The 26,266-nt window shown below is 48.0% G+C and overlaps 10 non-coding genes across 10 annotated transcripts; all 10 read right to left on the bottom strand.

Moving 5' to 3' along the window:
* Positions 1 to 1,380: 1,380 nt before the first annotated feature.
* LOC147002984 (small nucleolar RNA SNORD116) lies at positions 1,381 to 1,474 on the bottom strand. The gene has a single exon (XR_015048352.1). It is a non-coding gene; the product is annotated as a small nucleolar RNA SNORD116 (small nucleolar RNA).
* A 2,542-nt stretch (positions 1,475 to 4,016) lies between these two features.
* LOC147002983 (small nucleolar RNA SNORD116) lies at positions 4,017 to 4,110 on the bottom strand. Its single transcript, XR_015048209.1, has one exon. It is a non-coding gene; the product is annotated as a small nucleolar RNA SNORD116 (small nucleolar RNA).
* A 2,514-nt stretch (positions 4,111 to 6,624) lies between these two features.
* LOC147002982 (small nucleolar RNA SNORD116) lies at positions 6,625 to 6,718 on the bottom strand. Its single transcript, XR_015048208.1, has one exon. It is a non-coding gene; the product is annotated as a small nucleolar RNA SNORD116 (small nucleolar RNA).
* Positions 6,719 to 9,204: 2,486 nt separating this feature from the next.
* LOC147002981 (small nucleolar RNA SNORD116) lies at positions 9,205 to 9,298 on the bottom strand. The gene has a single exon (XR_015048356.1). It is a non-coding gene; the product is annotated as a small nucleolar RNA SNORD116 (small nucleolar RNA).
* Positions 9,299 to 11,765: 2,467 nt separating this feature from the next.
* Positions 11,766 to 11,859, bottom strand: LOC147002980 (small nucleolar RNA SNORD116). The gene has a single exon (XR_015048207.1). It is a non-coding gene; the product is annotated as a small nucleolar RNA SNORD116 (small nucleolar RNA).
* A 2,495-nt stretch (positions 11,860 to 14,354) lies between these two features.
* On the bottom strand, positions 14,355 to 14,448 carry LOC147002979 (small nucleolar RNA SNORD116). Its single transcript, XR_015048336.1, has one exon. It is a non-coding gene; the product is annotated as a small nucleolar RNA SNORD116 (small nucleolar RNA).
* A 2,474-nt stretch (positions 14,449 to 16,922) lies between these two features.
* Positions 16,923 to 17,016, bottom strand: LOC147002978 (small nucleolar RNA SNORD116). Its single transcript, XR_015048355.1, has one exon. It is a non-coding gene; the product is annotated as a small nucleolar RNA SNORD116 (small nucleolar RNA).
* Positions 17,017 to 19,492: 2,476 nt separating this feature from the next.
* LOC147002977 (small nucleolar RNA SNORD116) lies at positions 19,493 to 19,586 on the bottom strand. Its single transcript, XR_015048351.1, has one exon. It is a non-coding gene; the product is annotated as a small nucleolar RNA SNORD116 (small nucleolar RNA).
* A 2,478-nt stretch (positions 19,587 to 22,064) lies between these two features.
* On the bottom strand, positions 22,065 to 22,158 carry LOC147002976 (small nucleolar RNA SNORD116). Its single transcript, XR_015048354.1, has one exon. It is a non-coding gene; the product is annotated as a small nucleolar RNA SNORD116 (small nucleolar RNA).
* A 2,464-nt stretch (positions 22,159 to 24,622) lies between these two features.
* LOC147002975 (small nucleolar RNA SNORD116) lies at positions 24,623 to 24,716 on the bottom strand. Its single transcript, XR_015048353.1, has one exon. It is a non-coding gene; the product is annotated as a small nucleolar RNA SNORD116 (small nucleolar RNA).
* Between the last annotated feature and the right edge of the window lie 1,550 nt (positions 24,717 to 26,266).

Raw genomic sequence — 26,266 nt, 5'->3', positions numbered from 1 at the left:
CTCTCTCTCTCTCTCTCTCTCTCTCTCTCTCTCTCTCTCTCTCTCCCCCTCTCTCAGTCTTTTACCCCTTGACTTTTCCTTGCCCATGGAAGCTAGTACCTATTTATGTCCACCTGTCCAGTGCTCATTTAGTCTGTTGTGAAGACTTCCTCCTATCTCAAGAGATTTCTTTTGGCCATCTACCCTGCATTGATCTCTTCCTGGGAAAACTTCTCACACCATCCTGTACAGCTTCCCACACTGAAGCTCAAAAATCCCATTGTGCTGAACTATCCCAGGCCAGGATACCACGTGAATGGAATCATCTTAGTGTATCAAATTCACTCTGCATCCAAGAACTCATTTTCTCCTTGACATTTCCCGTGAGTATGGGTCTAGGGTGGATTTGCAAAACACCATGTGCCCCATTGCAACCTCCTTCCTATGCACATTAGCAACTTGTCTTTCAGGAAGATCATGCCCAAAAGTCGAAAAGAAAGGTCCTATGACACCTTGGTCTCTAATTTAGAGGGTCTCTCAACAAGATGTTTCTCCTAAGGCTGTGGATGCAAGAACTCTTCCTAGACTTTCCCTTTGACCTTGCCAAGGAGGCTGCCAAGAAAGTCCAAACATTCCAAGGATATCCCTTCAACAACTTCCAAAGCAACAGAACCTACCCAAGAGGAGATTCCTACAAATGTTCTTTCAAAAAACCTATTGAGACACAGGTCTGTAAGTCTCATGCTTCCACCAAGTCCATCAAAGTGCTATCAGTCCTGGTACACAGGTAAGTGTTTAAATGTGGTGCAATCTGACCAGTGAGGTGCCTGTCACCACCTCCATTGCTTAGCTCCTTCTCTATTTCCAAGGCAATTGCCCGAGAATCTTACAAGCCACCAGGGACACAGAGGCTTCTGTTCACCACCTGAACAGACCACAGTCACATTGTCTCAGTTACCTGCTACTGGGTCAAGCTACAATCTACCTGCAGCCTGAAATCTATTGACTCTCTAAAGCAATGCAACAGGGTTAAAATTCATATCAGGGCTTCTGAGAAGCCTGAATCCACTGCCAGATATTACCATGTGAAGAACCAAACTTTGGTGCCACTGCCACTGCTACTTTTGCCTCACAGTCTACTTTCCACAATGGCTTGGGCCCTATCCTTGGACCTAGCACGACTCCCTACTGAGTATCTGCCAAGCATCTCCTCAACAGCAAAGTGAGCATGCCACCTGAGCTTTAGGAGCTGCTGTGTCCTACGCCATGCTTTTTGGCAGAGTAGGGCAAGCACACACCTGTCTCTGCAGACTCTGGCTAGAGCCCGAAGAAGTCAAGAACAATGGAGTGGATGGGCAGCCTGTGCCTGACGCCCATAGCACCTGGGAGACCCAAGATGCTGGACCTCAGCCCCGATGAGAGTGGCGGTACAGAATTTTCACTCATTTTGTTCAGCTTTTCCAAGGAATGTTTGACTGGGAATCATCATAGATCTAAGCACATTGGAGTGCATTGCACAAAGTGGTTCCGGTACTCTGGAATGCTCTGGCTTTGGGGAGAGCAAGGGACTGCAAGACATTGCCCATACACTGCCAGGGGACAATGGGCCGAAGCTCCAAACCTGGGAGAAACCAGAGGCCCTAAGCATGCTCCATATCCCGAAGGGACTGGACGTACAGATGGCAGCAGTTCCCTGCTCCTCCAAGACCAGGACACCTAGAATACATGCAGCAATTCCCATGTTCCTTACCTTTTAACTCAGGTGAACTAGGGCAAGTCAGCCACACCACAACTCTTTGCTGGAGACTCAGTTGGAAGACATCAACACTCAGCCAAAGTTGTGGGGCCATTTCCTCTATATGTTGCCATGGACCATGCTGGACAGGGAATGCAACCCTGTGAAGACAGCACAGAGAACATGCTACCATTACAGTGGGACCCATGCAAAACCAGATGGATTATGGGCTTACCATGTACTATGGGCTTGTCATAGCTCACAGGCACCCTCAACACTCCTGCTCTTACCAACCTCTTCACACTGCCCTTCCAGATCTCCTTTGCTTTTACTCTCAGGCCTTGGATGTGAACATGCCATGCCCTTGGCTCTCAGTGCTTGCTGGGTCCTCAGCTCACTCTAAGGACTTAAGGATGATATGTGAGCTGAAATACAGCTACTCAACACTTTCCCTAAAGTCCAGGCCATCAACTACCTCCACCAGTGTCCTGAGAATGTTCTCAAGGGAAAGAGAGCATCTCTCCAAGCATCCAGTCCGAAACAGCTAATAACAAGGCCAATCACTGGTCCACTTGGCTATGCTGAGGAACAATGAGGATGCAGCTCTGAATAAGTTCTCAGGCAAAATTGGGCCTCATTGGATATCTAAGCCAACTAATTTTGATCCTTTCATCATGGCTCCAGTCCTTCTCTGATCAATACATCTGGGTCTTTGCATGAGGCAAAGTCAAACTCCTCTGAGGCTTCAAAATTCCAGCTCCTGGGTAGCAAGCTTAATTGGGCCCAGAAGATAACACTTCTCTCTCTCTCTCTCTCTCTCTCTCTCTCTCTCTCTCTCTCTCTCTCTCTCTCTCTCTCTCTCTCTCTCTCTCTCTCTCTCTGTCTCTCTCTCTCTCTCTCTCTCTCTCTCTCTCTCTCTCTCTCTCTCTCTCTCTCTCTCTCTCTCTCTCTCTCTCTCTCTCTCTCTCCTCCTCTCTCAGTCTTTTACCCCTTGACTTTTCCTTGCCCATGGAAGCTAGTACCTATTTATGTCCACCTGTCCAGTGCTCATTTAGTCTGTTGTGAAGACTTCCTCCTATCTCAAGAGATTGCTTTTGGCCATCTACCCAGCATTGATCTCTTCCTGGGAAAACTTCTCACACCATCCTGTACAGCTTCCCACACTGAAGCTCAAAAATCCCATTGTGCTGAACTATCCCAGGCCAGGATACCACGTGAATGGAATCATCTTAGTGTATCAAATTCACTCTGCATCCAAGAACTCATTTTCTCCTTGACATTTCCCGTGAGTATGGGTCTAGGGTGGATTTGCAAAACACCATGTGCCCCATTGCAACCTCCTTCCTATGCACATTAGCAACTTGTCTTTCCAGAAGATCATGCCCAAAAGTCGAAAAGAAAGGTCCCATGACACCTTGGTCTCTAATTTAGAGGGTCTCTCAGAAGATGTTTCTCCTAAGGCTGTGGATGCAAGAACTCTTCCTAGACTTTCCCTTTGACCTTGCCAAGGAGGCTGCCAAGAAAGTCCAAACATTCCAAGGATATCCCTTCAACAACTTCCAAAGCAACAGAACCTACCCAAGAGGAGATTCCTACAAATGTTCTTTCAAAAAACCTATTGAGACACAGGTCTGTAAGTCTCATGCTTCCACCGAGTCCATCAAAGTGCTATCAGTCCTGGTACACAGGTAAGTGTTTAAATGTGGTGCAATCTGACCAGTGAGGTGCCTGTCACCACCTCCATTGCTTAGCTCCTTCTCTATTTCCAAGGCAATTGCCCGAGAATCTTACAAGCCACCAGGGACACAGAGGCTTCTGTTCACCACCTGAACAGACCACAGTCACATTGTCTCAGTTACCTGCTACTGGGTCAAGCTACAGTCAACCTGCAGCCTGAAATCTATTGACTCTCTAAAGCAATGCAACAGGGTTAAAATTCATATCAGGGCTTCTGAGAAGCCTGAATCCACTGCCAGATATTACCATGTGAAGAACCAAACTTTGGTGCCACTGCCACTGCTACTTTTGCCTCACAGTCTACTTTCCACAATGGCTTGGGCCCTATCCTTGGACCTAGCACGACTCCCTACTGAGTATCTGCCAAGCATCTCCTCAACAGCAAAGTGAGCATGCCACCTGAGATTTAGGAGCTGCTGTGTCCTACGCCATGCTTTTTGGCAGAGTAGGGCAAGCACACACCTGTCTCTGCAGACTCTGGCTAGAGCCCGAAGAAGTCAAGAACAATGGAGTGGATGGGCAGCCTGTGCCTGACGCCCATAGCACCTGGGAGACCCAAGATGCTGGACCTCAGTCCCGATGAGAGTGGCGGTACAGAATTTTCACTCATTTTGTTCAGCTTTTCCAAGGAATGTTTGACTGGGAATCATCATAGATCCAAGCACATTGGAGTGCATTGCACAAAGTGGTTCCGGTACTCTGGAATGCTCTGGCTTTGGGGAGAGCAAGGGACTGCAAGACATTGCCCATACACTGCCAGGGGACAATGGGCCGAAGCTCCAAACCTGGGAGAAACCAGAGGCCCTAAGCATGCTCCATATCCCGAAGGGACGGGACGTACAGATGGCAGCAGTTCCCTGCTCCTCCAAGACCAGGACACCTAGAATACATGCAGCAATTCCCATGTTCCTTACCTTTTAACTCAGGTGAACTAGGGCAAGTCAGCCACACCACAACTCTTTGCTGGAGACTCGGTTGGAAGACATCAACACTCAGCCAAAGTTGTGGGGCCATTTCCTCTATATGTTGCCATGGACCATGCTGGACAGGGAATGCAACCCTGTGAAGACAGCACAGAGAACATGCTACCATTACAGTGGTACCCATGCAAAACCAGATGCATTATGGGCTTACCATGTACTATGGGCTTGTCATAGCTCACAGGCACCCTCAACACTCCTGCTCTTACCAACCTCTTCACACTGCCCTTCCAGATCTCCTTTGCTTTTACTCTCAGGCCTTGGATGTGAACATGCCATGCCCTTGGCTCTCAGTGCTTGCTGGGTCCTCAGCTCACTCTAAGGACTTAAGGATGATATGTGAGCTGAAATACAGCTACTCAACACTTTCCCTAAAGTCCAGGCCATCAACTACCTCCACCAGTGTCCTGAGAATGTTCTCAAGGGAAAGAGAGCATCTCTCCAAGCATCCAGTCCGAAACAGCTAATAACAAGGCCAATCACTGGTCCACTTGGCTATGCTGAGGAACAATGAGGATGCAGCTCTGAATAAGTTCTCAGGCAAAATTGGGCCTCATTGGATATCTAAGCCAACTAATTTTGATCCTTTCATCATGGCTCCAGTCCTTCTCTGATCAATACATCTGGGTCTTTGCATGAGGCAAAGTCAAACTCCTCTGAGGCTTCAAAATTCCAGCTCCTGGGTAGCAAGCTTAATTGGGCCCAGAAGATAACACTTCTCTCTCTCTCTCTCTCTCTCTCTCTCTCTCTCTCTCTCTCTCTCTCTCTCTCTCTCTCTCTCTCTCTCTCTGTCTCTCTCTCTCTCTCTCTCTCTCTCTCTCTCTCTCTCTCTCTCTCTCTCTCTCTCTCTCTCTCTCTCCTCCTCTCTCAGTCTTTTACCCCTTGACTTTTCCTTGCCCATGGAAGCTAGTACCTATTTATGTCCACCTGTCCAGTGCTCATTTAGTCTGTTGTGAAGACTTCCTCCTATCTCAAGAGATTTCTTTTGGCCATCTACCCAGCATTGATCTCTTCCTGGGAAAACTTCTCACACCATCCTGTACAGCTTCCCACACTGAAGCTCAAAAATCCCATTGTGCTGAACTATCCCAGGCCAGGATACCACGTGAATGGAATCATCTTAGTGTATCAAATTCACTCTGCATCCAAGAACTCATTTTCTCCTTGACATTTCCCGTGAGTATGGGTCTAGGGTGGATTTGCAAAACACCATGTGCCCCATTGCAACCTCCTTCCTATGCACATTAGCAACTTGTCTTTCCAGAAGATCATGCCCAAAAGTCGAAAAGAAAGGTCCCATGACACCTTGGTCTCTAATTTAGAGGGTCTCTCAGAAGATGTTTCTCCTAAGGCTGTGGATGCAAGAACTCTTCCTAGACTTTCCCTTTGACCTTGCCAAGGAGGCTGCCAAGAAAGTCCAAACATTCCAAGGATATCCCTTCAACAACTTCCAAAGCAACAGAACCTACCCAAGAGGAGATTCCTACAAATGTTCTTTCAAAAAACCTATTGAGACACAGGTCTGTAAGTCTCATGCTTCCACCGAGTCCATCAAAGTGCTATCAGTCCTGGTACACAGGTAAGTGTTTAAATGTGGTGCAATCTGACCAGTGAGGTGCCTGTCACCACCTCCATTGCTTAGCTCCTTCTCTATTTCCAAGGCAATTGCCCGAGAATCTTACAAGCCACCAGGGACACAGAGGCTTCTGTTCACCACCTGAACAGACCACAGTCACATTGTCTCAGTTACCTGCTACTGGGTCAAGCTACAGTCTACCTGCAGCCTGAAATCTATTGACTCTCTAAAGCAATGCAACAGGGTTAAAATTCATATCAGGGCTTCTGAGAAGCCTGAATCCACTGCCAGATATTACCATGTGAAGAACCAAACTTTGGTGCCACTGCCACTGCTACTTTTGCCTCACAGTCTACTTTCCACAATGGCTTGGGCCCTATCCTTGGACCTAGCACGACTCCCTACTGAGTATCTGCCAAGCATCTCCTCAACAGCAAAGTGAGCATGCCACCTGAGCTTTAGGAGCTGCTGTGTCCTACGCCATGCTTTTTGGCAGAGTAGGGCAAGCACACACCTGTCTCTGCAGACTCTGGCTAGAGCCCGAAGAAGTCAAGAACAATGGAGTGGATGGGCAGCCTGTGCCTGACGCCCATAGCACCTGGGAGACCCAAGATGCTGGACCTCAGTCCCGATGAGAGTGGCGGTACAGAATTTTCACTCATTTTGTTCAGCTTTTCCAAGGAATGTTTGACTGGGAATCATCATAGATCCAAGCACATTGGAGTGCATTGCACAAAGTGGTTCCGGTACTCTGGAATGCTCTGGCTTTGGGGAGAGCAAGGGACTGCAAGACATTGCCCATACACTGCCAGGGGACAATGGGCCGAAGCTCCAAACCTGGGAGAAACCAGAGGCCCTAAGCATGCTCCATATCCCGAAGGGACGGGACGTACAGATGGCAGCAGTTCCCTGCTCCTCCAAGACCAGGACACCTAGAATACATGCAGCAATTCCCATGTTCCTTACCTTTTAACTCAGGTGAACTAGGGCAAGTCAGCCACACCACAACTCTTTGCTGGAGACTCGGTTGGAAGACATCAACACTCAGCCAAAGTTGTGGGGCCATTTCCTCTATATGTTGCCATGGACCATGCTGGACAGGGAATGCAACCCTGTGAAGACAGCACAGAGAACATGCTACCATTACAGTGGTACCCATGCAAAACCAGATGCATTATGGGCTTACCATGTACTATGGGCTTGTCATAGCTCACAGGCACCCTCAACACTCCTGCTCTTACCAACCTCTTCACACTGCCCTTCCAGATCTCCTTTGCTTTTACTCTCAGGCCTTGGATGTGAACATGCCATGCCCTTGGCTCTCAGTGCTTGCTGGGTCCTCAGCTCACTCTAAGGACTTAAGGATGATATGTGAGCTGAAATACAGCTACTCAACACTTTCCCTAAAGTCCAGGCCATCAACTACCTCCACCAGTGTCCTGAGAATGTTCTCAAGGGAAAGAGAGCATCTCTCCAAGCATCCAGTCCGAAACAGCTAATAACAAGGCCAATCACTGGTCCACTTGGCTATGCTGAGGAACAATGAGGATGCAGCTCTGAATAAGTTCTCAGTCAAAATTGGGCCTCATTGGATATCTAAGCCAACTAATTTTGATCCTTTCATCATGGCTCCAGTCCTTCTCTGATCAATACATCTGGGTCTTTGCATGAGGCAAAGTCAAACTCCTCTGAGGCTTCAAAATTCCAGCTCCTGGGTAGCAAGCTTAATTGGTCCCAGAAGATAACACTTCTCTCTCTCTCTCTCTCTCTCTCTCTCTCTCTCTCTCTCTCTCTCTCTCTCTCTCTCTCTCTCTCTCTCTCTCTCTCTTTCTCTCTCTCTTTCTCTCTCTCTCTCTCTCCCCCTCTCTCAGTCTTTTACCCCTTGACTTTTCCTTGCCCATGGAAGCCAGTACCTATTTCTGTCCACCTGTCCAGTGCTCATTTAGTCTGTTGTGAAGACTTCCTCCTATCTCAAGAGATTGCTTTTGGCCATCCACCCTGCATTGATCTCTTCCTGGGAAAACTTCTCACACCATCCTGTACAGCTTCCCACACTGAAGCTCAAAAATCCCATTGTGCTGAACTATCCCAGGCCAGGATACCACGTGAATGGAATCATCTTAGTGTATCAAATTCACTCTGCATCCAAGAACTCATTTTCTCCTTGACATTTCCCGTGAGTATGGGTCTAGGGTGGATTTGCAAAACACCATGTGCCCCATTGCAACCTCCTTCCTATGCACATTAGCAACTTGTCTTTCCAGAAGATCATGCCCAAAAGTCGAAAAGAAAGGTCCCATGACACCTTGGTCTCTAATTTAGAGGGTCTCTCAACAAGATGTTTCTCCTAAGGCTGTGGATGCAAGAACTCTTCCTAGACTTTCCCTTTGACCTTGCCAAGGAGGCTGCCAAGAAAGTCCAAACATTCCAAGGATATCCCTTCAACAACTTCCAAAGCAACAGAACCTACCCAAGAGGAGATTCCTACAAATGTTCTTTCAAAAAACCTATTGAGACACAGGTCTGTAAGTCTCATGCTTCCACCGAGTCCATCAAAGTGCTATCAGTCCTGGTACACAGGTAAGTGTTTAAAAAATGTGGTGCAATCTGACCAGTGAGGTGCCTGTCACCACCTCCATTGCTTAGCTCCTTCTCTATTTCCAAGGCAATTGCCCGAGAATCTTACAAGCCACCAGGGACACAGAGGCTTCTGTTCACCACCTGAACAGACCACAGTCACATTGTCTCAGTTACCTGCTACTGGGTCAAGCTACAATCTACCTGCAGCCTGAAATCTATTGACTCTCTAAAGCAATGCAACAGGGTTAAAATTCATATCAGGGCTTCTGAGAAGCCTGAATCCACTGCCAGATATTACCATGTGAAGAACCAAACTTTGGTGCCACTGCCACTGCTACTTTTGCCTCACAGTCTACTTTCCACAATGGCTTGGGCCCTATCCTTGGACCTAGCACGACTCCCTACTGAGTATCTGCCAAGCATCTCCTCAACAGCAAAGTGAGCATGCCACCTGAGCTTTAGGAGCTGCTGTGTCCTACGCCATGCTTTTTGGCAGAGTAGGGCAAGCACACACCTGTCTCTGCAGACTCTGGCTAGAGCCCGAAGAAGTCAAGAACAATGGAGTGGATGGGCAGCCTGTGCCTGACGCCCATAGCACCTGGGAGACCCAAGATGCTGGACCTCAGCCCCGCTGAGAGTGGCGGTACAGAATTTTCACTCATTTTGTTCAGCTTTTCCAAGGAATGTTTGACTGGGAATCATCATAGATCTAAGCACATTGGAGTGCATTGCACAAAGTGGTTCCGGTACTCTGGAATGCTCTGGCTTTGGGGAGAGCAAGGGACTGCAAGACATTGCCCATACACTGCCAGGGGACAATGGGCCGAAGCTCCAAACCTGGGAGAAACCAGAGGCCCTAAGCATGCTCCATATCCCGAAGGGACTGGACGTACAGATGGCAGCAGTTCCCTGCTCCTCCAAGACCAGGACACCTAGAATACATGCAGCAATTCCCATGTTCCTTACCTTTTAACTCAGGTGAACTAGGGCAAGTCAGCCACACCACAACTCTTTGCTGGAGACTCAGTTGGAAGACATCAACACTCAGCCAAAGTTGTGGGGCCATTTCCTCTATATGTTGCCATGGACCATGCTGGACAGGGAATGCAACCCTGTGAAGACAGCACAGAGAACATGCTACCATTACAGTGGGACCCATGCAAAACCAGATGGATTATGGGCTTACCATGTACTATGGGCTTGTCATAGCTCACAGGCACCCTCAACACTCCTGCTCTTACCAACCTCTTCACACTGCCCTTCTAGATCTCCTTTGCTTTTACTCTCAGGCCTTGGATGTGAACATGCCATGCCCTTGGCTCTCAGTGCTTGCTGGGTCCTCAGCTCACTCTAAGGACTTAAGGATGATATGTGAGCTGAAATACAGCTACTCAACACTTTCCCTAAAGTCCAGGCCATCAAATACCTCCACCAGTGTCCTGAGAATGTTCTCAAGGGAAAGAGAGCATCTCTCCAAGCATCCAGTCCGAAACAGCTAATAACAAGGCCAATCACTGGTCCACTTGGCTATGCTGAGGAACAATGAGGATGCAGCTCTGAATAAGTTCTCAGGCAAAATTGGGCCTCATTGGATATCTAAGCCAACTAATTTTGATCCTTTCATCATGGCTCCAGTCCTTCTCTGATCAATACATCTGGGTCTTTGCATGAGGCAAAGTCAAACTCCTCTGAGGCTTCAAAATTCCAGCTCCTGGGTAGCAAGCTTAATTGGGCCCAGAAGATAACACTTCTCTCTCTCTCTCTTTCTCTCTCTCTCTCTCTCTCTCTCTCTCTCTCTCTCTCTCTCTCTCTCTCTCTCTCTTTCTCTCTCTCTCTCTCTCTCCCCCTCTCTCAGTCTTTTACCCCTTGACTTTTCCTTGCCCATGGAAGCTAGTACCTATTTCTGTCCACCAGTCCAGTGCTCATTTAGTCTGTTGTGAAGACTTCCTCCTATCTCAAGAGATTGCTTTTGGCCATCCACCCTGCATTGATCTCTTCCTGGGAAAACTTCTCACACCATCCTGTACAGCTTCCCACACTGAAGCTCAAAAATCCCATTGTGCTGAACTATCCCAGGCCAGGATACCACGTGAATGGAATCATCTTAGTGTAACAAATTCACTCTGCATCCAAGAACTCATTTTCTCCTTGACATTTCCCGTGAGCATGGGTCTAGGGTGGATTTGCAAAACACCATGTGCCCCATTGCAACCTCCTTCCTATGCACATTAGCAACTTGTCTTTCCAGAAGATCATGCCCAAAAGTCGAAAAGAAAGGTCCCATGACACCTTGGTCTCTAATTTAGAGGGTCTCTCAACAAGATGTTTCTCCTAAGGCTGTGGATGCAAGAACTCTTCCTAGACTTTCCCTTTGACCTTGCCAAGGAGGCTGCCAAGAAAGTCCAAACATTCCAAGGATATCCCTTCAACTACTTCCAAAGCAACAGAACCTACCCAAATGGAGATTCCTACAAATGTTCTTTCAAAAAACCTATTGAGACACAGGTCTGTAAGTCTCATGCTTCCACCGAGTCCATCAAAGTGCTATCAGTCCTGGTACACAGGTAAGTGTTTAAATGTGGTGCAATCTGACCAGTGAGGTGCCTGTCACCACCTCCATTGCTTAGCTCCTTCTCTATTTCCAAGGCAATTGCCCGAGAATCTTACAAGCCACCAGGGACACAGAGGCTTCTGTTCACCACCTGAACAGACCACAGTCACATTGTCTCAGTTACCTGCTACTGGGTCAAGCTACAATCTACCTGCAGCCTGAAATCTATTGACTCTCTAAAGCAATGCAACAGGGTTAAAATTCATATCAGGGCTTCTGAGAAGCCTGAATCCACTGCCAGATATTACCATGTGAAGAACCAAACTTTGGTGCCACTGCCACTGCTACTTTTGCCTCACAGTCTACTTTCCACAATGGCTTGGGCCCTATCCTTGGACCTAGCACGACTCCCTACTGAGTATCTGCCAAGCATCTCCTCAACAGCAAAGTGAGCATGCCACCTGAGCTTTAGGAGCTGCTGTGTCCTACGCCATGCTTTTTGGCAGAGTAGGGCAAGCACACACCTGTCTCTGCAGACTCTGGCTAGAGCCCGAAGAAGTCAAGAACAATGGAGTGGATGGGCAGCCTGTGCCTGACGCCCATAGCACCTGGGAGACCCAAGATGCTGGACCTCAGTCCCGATGAGAGTGGCGGTACAGAATTTTCACTCATTTTGTTCAGCTTTTCCAAGGAATGTTTGACTGGGAATCATCATAGATCCAAGCACATTGGAGTGCATTGCACAAAGTGGTTCTGGTACTCTGGAATGCTCTGGCTTTGGGGAGAGCAAGGGACTGCAAGACATTGCCCATACACTGCCAGGGGACAATGGGCCGAAGCTCCAAACCTGGGAGAAACCAGAGGCCCTAAGCATGCTCCATATCCCGAAGGGATGGGACGTACAGATGGCAGCAGTTCCCTGCTCCTCCAACACCAGGACACCTAGAATACATGCAGCAATTCCCATGTTCCTTACCTTTTAACTCAGGTGAACTAGGGCAAGTCAGCCACACCACAACTCTTTGCTGGAGACTCGGTTGGAAGACATCAACACTCAGCCAAAGTTGTGGGGCCATTTCCTCTATATGTTGCCATGGACCATGCTGGACAGGGAATGCAACCCTGTGAAGACAGCACAGAGAACATGCTACCATTACAGTGGGACCCATGCAAAACCAGATGCATTATGGGCTTACCATGTACTATGGGCTTGTCATAGCTCACAGGCACCCTCAACACTCCTGCTCTTACCAAACTCTTCACACTGCCCTTCCAGATCTCCTTTGCTTTTACTCTCAGCCCTTGGATGTGAACATGCCATGCCCTTGGCTCTCAGTGCTTGCTGGGTCCTCAGCTCACTCTAAGGACTTAAGGATGATATGTGAGCTGAAATACAGCTACTCAACACTTTCCCTAAAGTCCAGGCCATCAACTACCTCCACCAGTGTCCTGAGAATGTTCTCAAGGGAAAGAGAGCATCTCTCCAAGCATCCAGTCCGAAACAGCTAATAACAAGGCCAATCACTGGTCCACTTGGCTATGCTGAGGAACAATGAGGATGCAGCTCTGAATAAGTTCTCAGGCAAAATTGGGCCTCATTGGATATCTAAGCCAACTAATTTTGATCCTTTCATCATGGCTCCAGTCCTGCTCTGATCAATACATCTGGGTCTTTGCATGAGGCAAAGTCAAACTCCTCTGAGGCTTCAAAATTCCAGCTCCTGGGTAGCAAGCTTAATTGGGCCCAGAAGATAACACTTCTCTCTCTCTCTCTCTCTCTCTCTCTCTCTCTCTCTCTCTCTCTCTCTCTCTCTCTCTCTCTCTCTCTCTCTCTCTCTCTCTCTCTCTCTTTCTCTCTCTCTTTCTCTCTCTCTCTCTCTCCCCCTCTCTCAGTCTTTTACCCCTTGACTTTTCCTTGCCCATGGAAGCCAGTACCTATTTCTGTCCACCTGTCCAGTGCTCATTTAGTCTGTTGTGAAGACTTCCTCCTATCTCAAGAGATTGCTTTTGGCCATCCACCCTGCATTGATCTCTTCCTGGGAAAACTTCTCACACCATCCTGTACAGCTTCCCACACTGAAGCTCAAAAATCCCATTGTGCTGAACTATCCCAGGCCAGGATACCACGTGAATGGAATCATCTTAGTGTATCAAATTCACTCTGCATCCAAGAACTCATTTTCTCCTTGACATTTCCCGTGAGTATGGGTCTAGGGTGGATTTGCAAAACACCATGTGCCCCATTGCAACCTCCTTCCTATGCACATTAGCAACTTGTCTTTCCAGAAGATCATGCCCAAAAGTCGAAAAGAAAGGTCCCATGACACCTTGGTCTCTAATTTAGAGGGTCTCTCAACAAGATGTTTCTCCTAAGGCTGTGGATGCAAGAACTCTTCCTAGACTTTCCCTTTGACCTTGCCAAGGAGGCTGCCAAGAAAGTCCAAACATTCCAAGGATATCCCTTCAACAACTTCCAAAGCAACAGAACCTACCCAAGAGGAGATTCCTACAAATGTTCTTTCAAAAAACCTATTGAGACACAGGTCTGTAAGTCTCATGCTTCCACCTAGTCCATCAAAGTGCTATCAGTCCTGGTACACAGGTAAGTGTTTAAATGTGGTGCAATATGACCAGTGAGGTGCCTGTTACCACCTCCATTGCTTAGCTCCTTCTCTATTTCCAAGGCAATTGCCCGAGAATCTTACAAGCCACCAGGGACACAGAGGCTTCTGTTCACCACCTGAACAGACCACAGTCACATTGTCTCAGTTACCTGCTACTGGGTCAAGCTACAATCTACCTGCAGCCTGAAATCTATTGACTCTCTAAAGCAATGCAACAGGGTTAAAATTCATATCAGGGCTTCTGAGAAGCCTGAATCCACTGCCAGATATTACCATGTGAAGAACCAAACTTTGGTGCCACTGCCACTGCTACTTTTGCCTCACAGTCTACTTTCCACAATGGCTTGGGCCCTATCCTTGGACCTAGCACGACTCCCTACTGAGTATCTGCCAAGCATCTCCTCAACAGCAAAGTGAGCATGCCACCTGAGCTTTAGGAGCTGCTGTGTCCTACGCCATGCTTTTTGGCAGAGTAGGGCAAGCACACACCTGTCTCTGCAGACTCTGGCTAGAGCCCGAAGAAGTCAAGAACAATGGAGTGGATGGGCAGCCTGTGCCTGACGCCCATAGCACCTGGGAGACCCAAGATGCTGGACCTCAGTCCCGATGAGAGTGGCGGTACAGAATTTTCACTCATTTTGTTCAGCTTTCCCAAGGAATGTTTGACTGGGAATCATCATAGATCCAAGCACATTGGAGTGCATTGCACAATGTGGTTCCGGTACTCTGGAATGCTCTGGCTTTGGGGAGAGCAAGGGACTGCAAGACATTGCCCATACACTGCCAGGGGACAATGGGCCGAAGCTCCAAACCTGGGAGAAACCAGAGGCCCTAAGCATGCTCCATATCCCGAAGGGATGGGACGTACAGATGGCAGCAGTTCCCTGCTCCTCCAACACCAGGACACCTAGAATACATGCAGCAATTCCCATGTTCCTTACCTTTTAACTCAGGTGAACTAGGGCAAGTCAGCCACACCACAACTCTTTGCTGGAGACTCGGTTGGAAGACATCAACACTCAGCCAAAGTTGTGGGGCCATTTCCTCTATATGTTGCCATGGACCATGCTGGACAGGGAATGCAACCCTGTGAAGACAGCACAGAGAACATGCTACCATTACAGTGGGACCCATGCAAAACCAGATGCATTATGGGCTTACCATGTACTATGGGCTTGTCATAGCTCACAGGCACCCTCAACACTCCTGCTCTTACCAACCTCTTCACACTGCCCTTCCAGATCTCCTTTGCTTTTACTCTCAGGCCTTGGATGTGAACATGCCATGCCCTTGGCTCTCAGTGCTTGCTGGGTCCTCAGCTCACTCTAAGGACTTAAGGATGATATGTGAGCTGAAATACAGCTACTCAACACTTTCCCTAAAGTCCAGGCCATCAACTACCTCCACCAGTGTCCTGAGAATGTTCTCAAGGGAAAGAGAGCATCTCTCCAAGCATCCAGTCCGAAACAGCTAATAACAAGGCCAATCACTGGTCCACTTGGCTATGCTGAGGAACAATGAGGATGCAGCTCTGAATAAGTTCTCAGGCAAAATTGGGCCTCATTGGATATCTAAGCCAACTAATTTTGATCCTTTCATCATGGCTCCAGTCCTGCTCTGATCAATACATCTGGGTCTTTGCATGAGGCAAAGTCAAACTCCTCTGAGGCTTCAAAATTCCAGCTCCTGGGTAGCAAGCTTAATTGGGCCCAGACGATAACACTTCTCTCTCTCTCTCTCTCTCTCTCTCTCTCTCTCTCTCTCTCTCTCTCTCTCTCTCTCTCTCTCTCTCTCTCTCTCTCTCTCTTTCTCTCTCTCTCTCTCTCCCCCTCTCTCAGTCTTTTACCCCTTGACTTTTCCTTGCCCATGGAAGCCAGTACCTATTTCTGTCCACCTGTCCAGTGCTCATTTAGTCTGTTGTGAAGACTTCCTCCTATCTCAAGAGATTGCTTTTGGCATCCACCCTGCATTGATCTCTTCCTGGGAAAACTTCTCACACCATCCTGTACAGCTTCCCACACTGAAGCTCAAAAATCCCATTGTGCTGAACTATCCCAGGCCAGGATACCACGTGAATGGAATCATCTTAGTGTATCAAATTCACTCTGCATCCAAGAACTCATTTTCTCCTTGACATTTCCCGTGAGTATGGGTCTAGGGTGGATTTGCAAAACACCATGTGCCCCATTGCAACCTCCTTCCTATGCACATTAGCAACTTGTCTTTCCAGAAGATCATGCCCAAAAGTCGAAAAGAAAGGTCCCATGACACCTTGGTCTCTAATTTAGAGGGTCTCTCAACAAGATGTTTCTCCTAAGGCTGTGGATGCAAGAACTCTTCCTAGACTTTCCCTTTGACCTTGCCAAGGAGGCTGCCAAGAAAGTCCAAACATTCCAAGGATATCCCTTCAACAACTTCCAAAGCAACAGAACCTACCCAAGAGGAGATTCCTACAAATGTTCTTTCAAAAAACCTATTGAGACACAGGTCTGTAAGTCTCATGCTTCCACCGAGTCCATCAAAGTGCTATCAGTCCTGGTACACAGGTAAGTGTTTAAATGTGGTGCAATCTGACCAGTGAGGTGCCTGTCACCACCTCCATTGCTTAGCTCCTTCTCTATTTCCAAGGCAATTGCCCGAGAATCTTACAAGCCACCAGGGACAAAGAGGCTTCTGTTCACCACCTGAACAGACCACAGTCACATTGTCTCAGTTACCTGCTACTGGGTCAAGCTACAATCTACCTGCAGCCTGAAATCTATTGACTCTCTAAAGCAATGCAACAGGGTTAAAATTCATATCAGGGCTTCTGAGAAGCCTGAATCCACTGCCAGATATTACCATGTGAAGAACCAAACTTTGGTGCCACTGCCACTGCTACTTTTGCCTCACAGTCTACTTTCCACAATGGCTTGGGCCCTATCCTTGGACCTAGCACGACTCCCTACTGAGTATCTGCCAAGCATCTCCTCAACAGCAAAGTGAGCATGCCACCTGAGCTTTAGGAGCTGCTGTGTCCTACGCCATGCTTTTTGGCAGAGTAGGGCAAGCACACACCTGTCTCTGCAGACTCTGGCTAGAGCCCGAAGAAGTCAAGAACAATGGAGTGGATGGGCAGCCTGTGCCTGACGCCCATAGCACCTGGGAGACCCAAGATGCTGGACCTCAGCCCCGCTGAGAGTGGCGGTACAGAATTTTCACTCATTTTGTTCAGCTTTTCCAAGGAATGTTTGACTGGGAATCATCATAGATCTAAGCACATTGGAGTGCATTGCACAAAGTGGTTCCGGTACTCTGGAATGCTCTGGCTTTGGGGAGAGCAAGGGACTGCAAGACATTGCCCATACACTGCCAGGGGACAATGGGCCGAAGCTCCAAACCTGGGAGAAACCAGAGGCCCTAAGCATGCTCCATATCCCGAAGGGACTGGACGTACAGATGGCAGCAGTTCCCTGCTCCTCCAAGACCAGGACACCTAGAATACATGCAGCAATTCCCATGTTCCTTACCTTTTAACTCAGGTGAACTAGGGCAAGTCAGCCACACCACAACTCTTTGCTGGAGACTCAGTTGGAAGACATCAACACTCAGCCAAAGTTGTGGGGCCATTTCCTCTATATGTTGCCATGGACCATGCTGGACAGGGAATGCAACCCTGTGAAGACAGCACAGAGAACATGCTACCATTACAGTGGGACCCATGCAAAACCAGATGGATTATGGGCTTACCATGTACTATGGGCTTGTCATAGCTCACAGGCACCCTCAACACTCCTGCTCTTACCAACCTCTTCACACTGCCCTTCCAGATCTCCTTTGCTTTTACTCTCAGGCCTTGGATGTGAACATGCCATGCCCTTGGCTCTCAGTGCTTGCTGGGTCCTCAGCTCACTCTAAGGACTTAAGGATGATATGTGAGCTGAAATACAGCTACTCAACACTTTCCCTAAAGTCCAGGCCATCAACTACCTCCACCAGTGTCCTGAGAATGTTCTCAAGGGAAAGAGAGCATCTCTCCAAGCATCCAGTCCGAAACAGCTAATAACAAGGCCAATCACTGGTCCACTTGGCTATGCTGAGGAACAATGAGGATGCAGCTCTGAATAAGTTCTCAGGCAAAATTGGGCCTCATTGGATATCTAAGCCAACTAATTTTGATCCTTTCATCATGGCTCCAGTCCTTCTCTGATCAATACATCTGGGTCTTTGCATGAGGCAAAGTCAAACTCCTCTGAGGCTTCAAAATTCCAGCTCCTGGGTAGCAAGCTTAATTGGGCCCAGAAGATAACACTTCTCTCTCTCTCTCTCTCTCTCTCTCTCTCTCTCTCTCTCTCTCTCTCTCTCTCTCTCTCTCTCTCTCTCTCTCTCTCTCTCTCTTTCTCTCTCTCTCTCTCTCCCCCTCTCTCAGTCTTTTACCCCTTGACTTTTCCTTGCCCATGGAAGCCAGTACCTATTTCTGTCCACCTGTCCAGTGCTCATTTAGTCTGTTGTGAAGACTTCCTCCTATCTCAAGAGATTGCTTTTGGCATCCACCCTGCATTGATCTCTTCCTGGGAAAACTTCTCACACCATCCTGTACAGCTTCCCACACTGAAGCTCAAAAATCCCATTGTGCTGAACTATCCCAGGCCAGGATACCACGTGAATGGAATCATCTTAGTGTATCAAATTCACTCTGCATCCAAGAACTCATTTTCTCCTTGACATTTCCCGTGAGTATGGGTCTAGGTTGGATTTGCAAAACACCATGTGCCCCATTGCAACCTCCTTCCTATGCACATTAGCAACTTGTCTTTCCAGAAGAGCATGCCCAAAAGTCGAAAAGAAAGGTCCCATGACACCTTGGTCTCTAATTTAGAGGGTCTCTCAACAAGATGTTTCTCCTAAGGCTGTGGATGCAAGAACTGTTCCTAGACTTTCCCTTTGACCTTGCCAAGGAGGCTGCCAAGAAAGTCCAAACATTCCAAGGATATCCCTTCAACAACTTCCAAAGCAACAGAACCTACCCAAGAGGAGATTCCTACAAATGTTCTTTCAAAAAACCTATTGAGACACAGGTCTGTAAGTCTCATGCTTCCACCGAGTCCATCAAAGTGCTATCAGTCCTGGTACACAGGTAAGTGTTTAAATGTGGTGCAATCTGACCAGTGAGGTGCCTGTCACCACCTCCATTGCTTAGCTCCTTCTCTATTTCCAAGGCAATTGCCCGAGAATCTTACAAGCCACCAGGGACACAGAGGCTTCTGTTCACCACCTGAACAGACCACAGTCACATTGTCTCAGTTACCTGCTACTGGGTCAAGCTACAATCTACCTGCAGCCTGAAATCTATTGACTCTCTAAAGCAATGCAACAGGGTTAAAATTCATATCAGGGCTTCTGAGAAGCCTGAATCCACTGCCAGATATTACCATGTGAAGAACCAAACTTTGGTGCCACTGCCACTGCTACTTTTGCCTCACAGTCTACTTTCCACAATGGCTTGGGCCCTATCCTTGGACCTAGCACGACTCCCTACTGAGTATCTGCCAAGCATCTCCTCAACAGCAAAGTGAGCATGCCACCTGAGATTTAGGAGCTGCTGTGTCCTACGCCATGCTTTTTGGCAGAGTAGGGCAAGCACACACCTGTCTCTGCAGACTCTGGCTAGAGCCCGAAGAAGTCAAGAACAATGGAGTGGATGGGCAGCCTGTGCCTGACGCCCATAGCACCTGGGAGACCCAAGATGCTGGACCTCAGCCCCGATGAGAGTGGCGGTACAGAATTTTCACTCATTTTGTTCAGCTTTTCCAAGGAATGTTTGACTGGGAATCATCATAGATCTAAGCACATTGGAGTGCATTGCACAAAGTGGTTCCGGTACTCTGGAATGCTCTGGCTTTGGGGAGAGCAAGGGACTGCAAGACATTGCCCATACACTGCCAGGGGACAATGTGCCAAAGCTCCAAACCTGGGAGAAACCAGAGGCCCTAAGCATGCTCCATATCCCGAAGGGACTGGACGTACAGATGGCAGCAGTTCCCTGATCCTCCAAGACCAGGACACCTAGAATACATGCAGCAATTCCCATGTTCCTTACCTTTTAACTCAGGTGAACTAGGGCAAGTCAGCCACACCACAACTCTTTGCTGGAGACTCAGTTGGAAGACATCAACACTCAGCCAAAGTTGTGGGGCCATTTCCTCTATATGTTGCCATGGACCATGCTGGACAGGGAATGCAACCCTTTGAAGACAGCACAGAGAACATGCTACCATTACAGTGGGACCCATGCAAAACCAGATGGATTATGGGCTTACCATGTACTATGGGCTTGTCATAGCTCACAGACACCCTCAACACTCCTGCTCTTACCAACCTCTTCACACTGCCCTTCCAGATCTCCTTTGCTTTTACTCTCAGGCCTTGGATGTGAACATGCCATACCCTTGGCTCTCAGTGCTTGCTGGGTCCTCAGCTCACTCTAAGGACTTAAGGATGATATGTGAGCTAAAATACAGCTACTCAACACTTTCCCTAAAGTCCATGCCATCAACTACCTCCACCAGTGTCCTGAGAATGTTCTTAAGGGAAAGAGAGCATCTCTCCAAGCATCCAGTCCGAAACAGCAAATAACAAGGCCAATCAATGGTCCACTTGGCTATGCTGAGGAACAATGAGGATGCAGCTCTGAATAAGTTCTCAGGCAAAATTGGGCCTCATTGGATATCTAAGCCAACTAATTTTGATCCTTTCATCATGGCTCCAGTCCTTCTCTGATCAATACATCTGGGTCTTTGCATGAGGCAAAGTCAAACTCCTCTGAGGCTTCAAAATTCCAGCTCCTGGGTAGCAAGCTTAATTGGGCCCAGAAGATAACACTTCTCAGTATCTATCTCTCTCTCTCTCTCTCTCTCTCTCTCTCTCTCTCTCTCTCTCTCTCTCTCTCTCTCTCTCTCTCTCTCTCTCTTTCTCTCTCTCTCTCTCTCCCCCTCTCTCAGTCTTTTACCCCTTGACTTTTCCTTGCCCATGGAAGCCAGTACCTATTTTTGTCCACCTGTCCAGTGCTCATTTAGTCTGTTGTGAAGACTTCCTCCTATCTCAAGAGATTGCTTTTGGCATCCACCCTGCATTGATCTCTTCCTGGGAAAACTTCTCACACCATCCTGTACAGCTTCCCACACTGAAGCTCAAAAATCCCATTGTGCTGAACTATCCCAGGCCAGGATACCACGTGAATGGAATCATCTTAGTGTATCAAATTCACTCTGCATCCAAGAACTCATTTTCTCCTTGACATTTCCCGTGAGTATGGGTCTAGGGTGGATTTGCAAAACACCATGTGCCCCATTGCAACCTCCTTCCTATGCACATTAGCAACTTGTCTTTCCAGAAGAGCATGCCCAAAAGTCGAAAAGAAAGGTCCCATGACACCTTGGTCTCTAATTTAGAGGGTCTCTCAACAAGATGTTTCTCCTAAGGCTGTGGATGCAAGAACTGTTCCTAGACTTTCCCTTTGACCTTGCCAAGGAGGCTGCCAAGAAAGTCCAAACATTCCAAGGATATCCCTTCAACAACTTCCAAAGCAACAGAACCTACCCAAGAGGAGATTCCTACAAATGTTCTTTCAAAAAACCTATTGAGACACAGGTCTGTAAGTCTCATGCTTCCACCGAGTCCATCAAAGTGCTATCAGTCCTGGTACACAGGTAAGTGTTTAAATGTGGTGCAATCTGACCAGTGAGGTGCCTGTCACCACCTCCATTGCTTAGCTCCTTCTCTATTTCCAAGGCAATTGCCCGAGAATCTTACAAGCCACCAGGGACACAGAGGCTTCTGTTCACCACCTGAACAGACCACAGTCACATTGTCTCAGTTACCTGCTACTGGGTCAAGCTACAATCTACCTGCAGCCTGAAATCTATTGACTCTCTAAAGCAATGCAACAGGGTTAAAATTCATATCAGGGCTTCTGAGAAGCCTGAATCCACTGCCAGATATTACCATGTGAAGAACCAAACTTTGGTGCCACTGCCACTGCTACTTTTGCCTCACAGTCTACTTTCCACAATGGCTTGGGCCCTATCCTTGGACCTAGCACGACTCCCTACTGAGTATCTGCCAAGCATCTCCTCAACAGCAAAGTGAGCATGCCACCTGAGCTTTAGGAGCTGCTGTGTCCTACGCCATGCTTTTTGGCAGAGTAGGGCAAGCACACACCTGTCTCTGCAGACTCTGGCTAGAGCCCGAAGAAGTCAAGAACAATGGAGTGGATGGGCAGCCTGTGCCTGACGCCCATAGCACCTGGGAGACCCAAGATGCTGGACCTCAGCCCCGCTGAGAGTGGCGGTACAGAATTTTCACTCATTTTGTTCAGCTTTTCCAAGGAATGTTTGACTGGGAATCATCATAGATCTAAGCACATTGGAGTGCATTGCACAAAGTGGTTCCGGTACTCTGGAATGCTCTGGCTTTGGGGAGAGCAAGGGACTGCAAGACATTGCCCATACACTGCCAGGGGACAATGGGCCGAAGCTCCAAACCTGGGAGAAACCAGAGGCCCTAAGCATGCTCCATATCCCGAAGGGACTGGACGTACAGATGGCAGCAGTTCCCTGCTCCTCCAAGACCAGGACACCTAGAATACATGCAGCAATTCCCATGTTCCTTACCTTTTAACTCAGGTGAACTAGGGCAAGTCAGCCACACCACAACTCTTTGCTGGAGACTCAGTTGGAAGACATCAACACTCAGCCAAAGTTGTGGGGCCATTTCCTCTATATGTTGCCATGGACCATGCTGGACAGGGAATGCAACCCTGTGAAGACAGCACAGAGAACATGCTACCATTACAGTGGGACCCATGCAAAACCAGATGGATTATGGGCTTACCATGTACTATGGGCTTGTCATAGCTCACAGGCACCCTCAACACTCCTGCTCTTACCAACCTCTTCACACTGCCCTTCTAGATCTCCTTTGCTTTTACTCTCAGGCCTTGGATGTGAACATGCCATGCCCTTGGCTCTCAGTGCTTGCTGGGTCCTCAGCTCACTCTAAGGACTTAAGGATGATATGTGAGCTGAAATACAGCTACTCAACACTTTCCCTAAAGTCCAGGCCATCAACTACCTCCACCAGTGTCCTGAGAATGTTCTCAAGGGAAAGAGAGCATCTCTCCAAGCATCCAGTCCGAAACAGCTAATAACAAGGCCAATCACTGGTCCACTTGGCTATGCTGAGGAACAATGAGGATGCAGCTCTGAATAAGTTCTCAGGCAAAATTGGGCCTCATTGGATATCTAAGCCAACTAATTTTGATCCTTTCATCATGGCTCCAGTCCTTCTCTGATCAATACATCTGGGTCTTTGCATGAGGCAAAGTCAAACTCCTCTGAGGCTTCAAAATTCCAGCTCCTGGGTAGCAAGCTTAATTGGGCCCAGAAGATAACACTTCTCTCTCTCTCTCTCTCTCTCTCTCTCTCTCTCTCTCTCTCTCTCTCTCTCTCTCTCTCTCTCTCTCTCTCTTTCTCTCTCTCTCTCTCTCCCCCTCTCTCAGTCTTTTACCCCTTGACTTTTCCTTGCCCATGGAAGCCAGTACCTATTTCTGTCCACCTGTCCAGTGCTCATTTAGTCTGTTGTGAAGACTTCCTCCTATCTCAAGAGATTGCTTTTGGCATCCACCCTGCATTGATCTCTTCCTGGGAAAACTTCTCACACCATCCTGTACAGCTTCCCACACTGAAGCTCAAAAATCCCATTGTGCTGAACTATCCCAGGCCAGGATACCACGTGAATGGAATCATCTTAGTGTATCAAATTCACTCTGCATCCAAGAACTCATTTTCTCCTTGACATTTCCCGTGAGTATGGGTCTAGGTTGGATTTGCAAAACACCATGTGCCCCATTGCAACCTCCTTCCTATGCACATTAGCAACTTGTCTTTCCAGAAGATCATGCCCAAAAGTCGAAAAGAAAGGTCCCATGACACCTTGGTCTCTAATTTAGAGGGTCTCTCAACAAGATGTTTCTCCTAAGGCTGTGGATGCAAGAACTGTTCCTAGACTTTCCCTTTGACCTTGCCAAGGAGGCTGCCAAGAAAGTCCAAACATTCCAAGGATATCCCTTCAACAACTTCCAAAGCAACAGAACCTACCCAAGAGGAGATTCCTACAAATGTTCTTTCAAAAAACCTATTGAGACACAGGTCTGTAAGTCTCATGCTTCCACCGAGTCCATCAAAGTGCTATCAGTCCTGGTACACAGGTAAGTGTTTAAATGTGGTGCAATCTGACCAGTGAGGTGCCTGTCACCACCTCCATTGCTTAGCTCCTTCTCTATTTCCAAGGCAATTGCCCGAGAATCTTACAAGCCACCAGGGACACAGAGGCTTCTGTTCACCACCTGAACAGACCACAGTCACATTGTCTCAGTTACCTGCTACTGGGTCAAGCTACAATCTACCTGCAGCCTGAAATCTATTGACTCTCTAAAGCAATGCAACAGGGTTAAAATTCATATCAGGGCTTCTGAGAAGCCTGAATCCACTGCCAGATATTACCATGTGAAGAACCAAACTTTGGTGCCACTGCCACTGCTACTTTTGCCTCACAGTCTACTTTCCACAATGGCTTGGGCCCTATCCTTGGACCTAGCACGACTCCCTACTGAGTATCTGCCAAGCATCTCCTCAACAGCAAAGTGAGCATGCCACCTGAGCTTTAGGAGCTGCTGTGTCCTACGCCATGCTTTTTGGCAGAGTAGGGCAAGCACACACCTGTCTCTGCAGACTCTGGCTAGAGCCCGAAGAAGTCAAGAACAATGGAGTGGATGGGCAGCCTGTGCCTGACGCCCATAGCACCTGGGAGACCCAAGATGCTGGACCTCAGCCCCGCTGAGAGTGGCGGTACAGAATTTTCACTCATTTTGTTCAGCTTTTCCAAGGAATGTTTGACTGGGAATCATCATAGATCTAAGCACATTGGAGTGCATTGCACAAAGTGGTTCCGGTACTCTGGAATGCTCTGGCTTTGGGGAGAGCAAGGGACTGCAAGACATTGCCCATACACTGCCAGGGGACAATGGGCCAAAGCTCCAAACCTGGGAGAAACCAGAGGCCCTAAGCATGCTCCATATCCCGAAGGGACTGGACGTACAGATGGCAGCAGTTCCCTGATCCTCCAAGACCAGGACACCTAGAATACATGCAGCAATTCCCATGTTCCTTACCTTTTAACTCAGGTGAACTAGGGCAAGTCAGCCACACCACAACTCTTTGCTGGAGACTCAGTTGGAAGACATCAACACTCAGCCAAAGTTGTGGGGCCATTTCCTCTATATGTTGCCATGGACCATGCTGGACAGGGAATGCAACCCTTTGAAGACAGCACAGAGAACATGCTACCATTACAGTGGGACCCATGCAAAACCAGATGGATTATGGGCTTACCATGTACTATGGGCTTGTCATAGCTCACAGACACCCTCAACACTCCTGCTCTTACCAACCTCTTCACACTGCCCTTCCAGATCTCCTTTGCTTTTACTCTCAGGCCTTGGATGTGAACATGCCATACCCTTGGCTCTCAGTGCTTGCTGGGTCCTCAGCTCACTCTAAGGACTTAAGGATGATATGTGAGCTAAAATACAGCTACTCAACACTTTCCCTAAAGTCCATGCCATCAACTACCTCCACCAGTGTCCTGAGAATGTTCTTAAGGGAAAGAGAGCATCTCTCCAAGCATCCAGTCCGAAACAGCAAATAACAAGGCCAATCAATGGTCCACTTGGCTATGCTGAGGAACAATGAGGATGCAGCTCTGAATAAGTTCTCAGGCAAAATTGGGCCTCATTGGATATCTAAGCCAACTAATTTTGATCCTTTCATCATGGCTCCAGTCCTTCTCTGATCAATACATCTGGGTCTTTGCATGAGGCAAAGTCAAACTCCTCTGAGGCTTCAAAATTCCAGCTCCTGGGTAGCAAGCTTAATTGGGCCCAGAAGATAACACTTCTCAGTATCTCTCTCTCTCTCTCTCTCTCTCTCTCTCTCTCTCTCTCTCTCTCTCTCTCTCTCTCTCTCTCTCTCTCTTTCTCTCTCTCTCTCTCTCCCCCTCTCTCAGTCTTTTACCCCTTGACTTTTCCTTGCCCATGGAAGCCAGTACCTATTTTTGTCCACCTGTCCAGTGCTCATTTAGTCTGTTGTGAAGACTTCCTCCTATCTCAAGAGATTGCTTTTGGCATCCACCCTGCATTGATCTCTTCCTGGGAAAACTTCTCACACCATCCTGTACAGCTTCCCACACTGAAGCTCAAAAATCCCATTGTGCTGAACTATCCCAGGCCAGGATACCACGTGAATGGAATCATCTTAGTGTATCAAATTCACTCTGCATCCAAGAACTCATTTTCTCCTTGACATTTCCCGTGAGTATGGGTCTAGGGTGGATTTGCAAAACACCATGTGCCCCATTGCAACCTCCTTCCTATGCACATTAGCAACTTGTCTTTCCAGAAGATCATGC

Source organism: Mus caroli, unplaced genomic scaffold (assembly GCF_978045245.1).
Source record: "Mus caroli unplaced genomic scaffold, Mus_caroli_1 scaffold_8, whole genome shotgun sequence".
NCBI classification, from domain to species: Eukaryota; Metazoa; Chordata; class Mammalia; order Rodentia; family Muridae; genus Mus; species Mus caroli.
The sequence above is the reverse complement of the archived record's forward strand: the minus strand, read 5'-3'. Positions and strand labels throughout refer to the sequence as shown.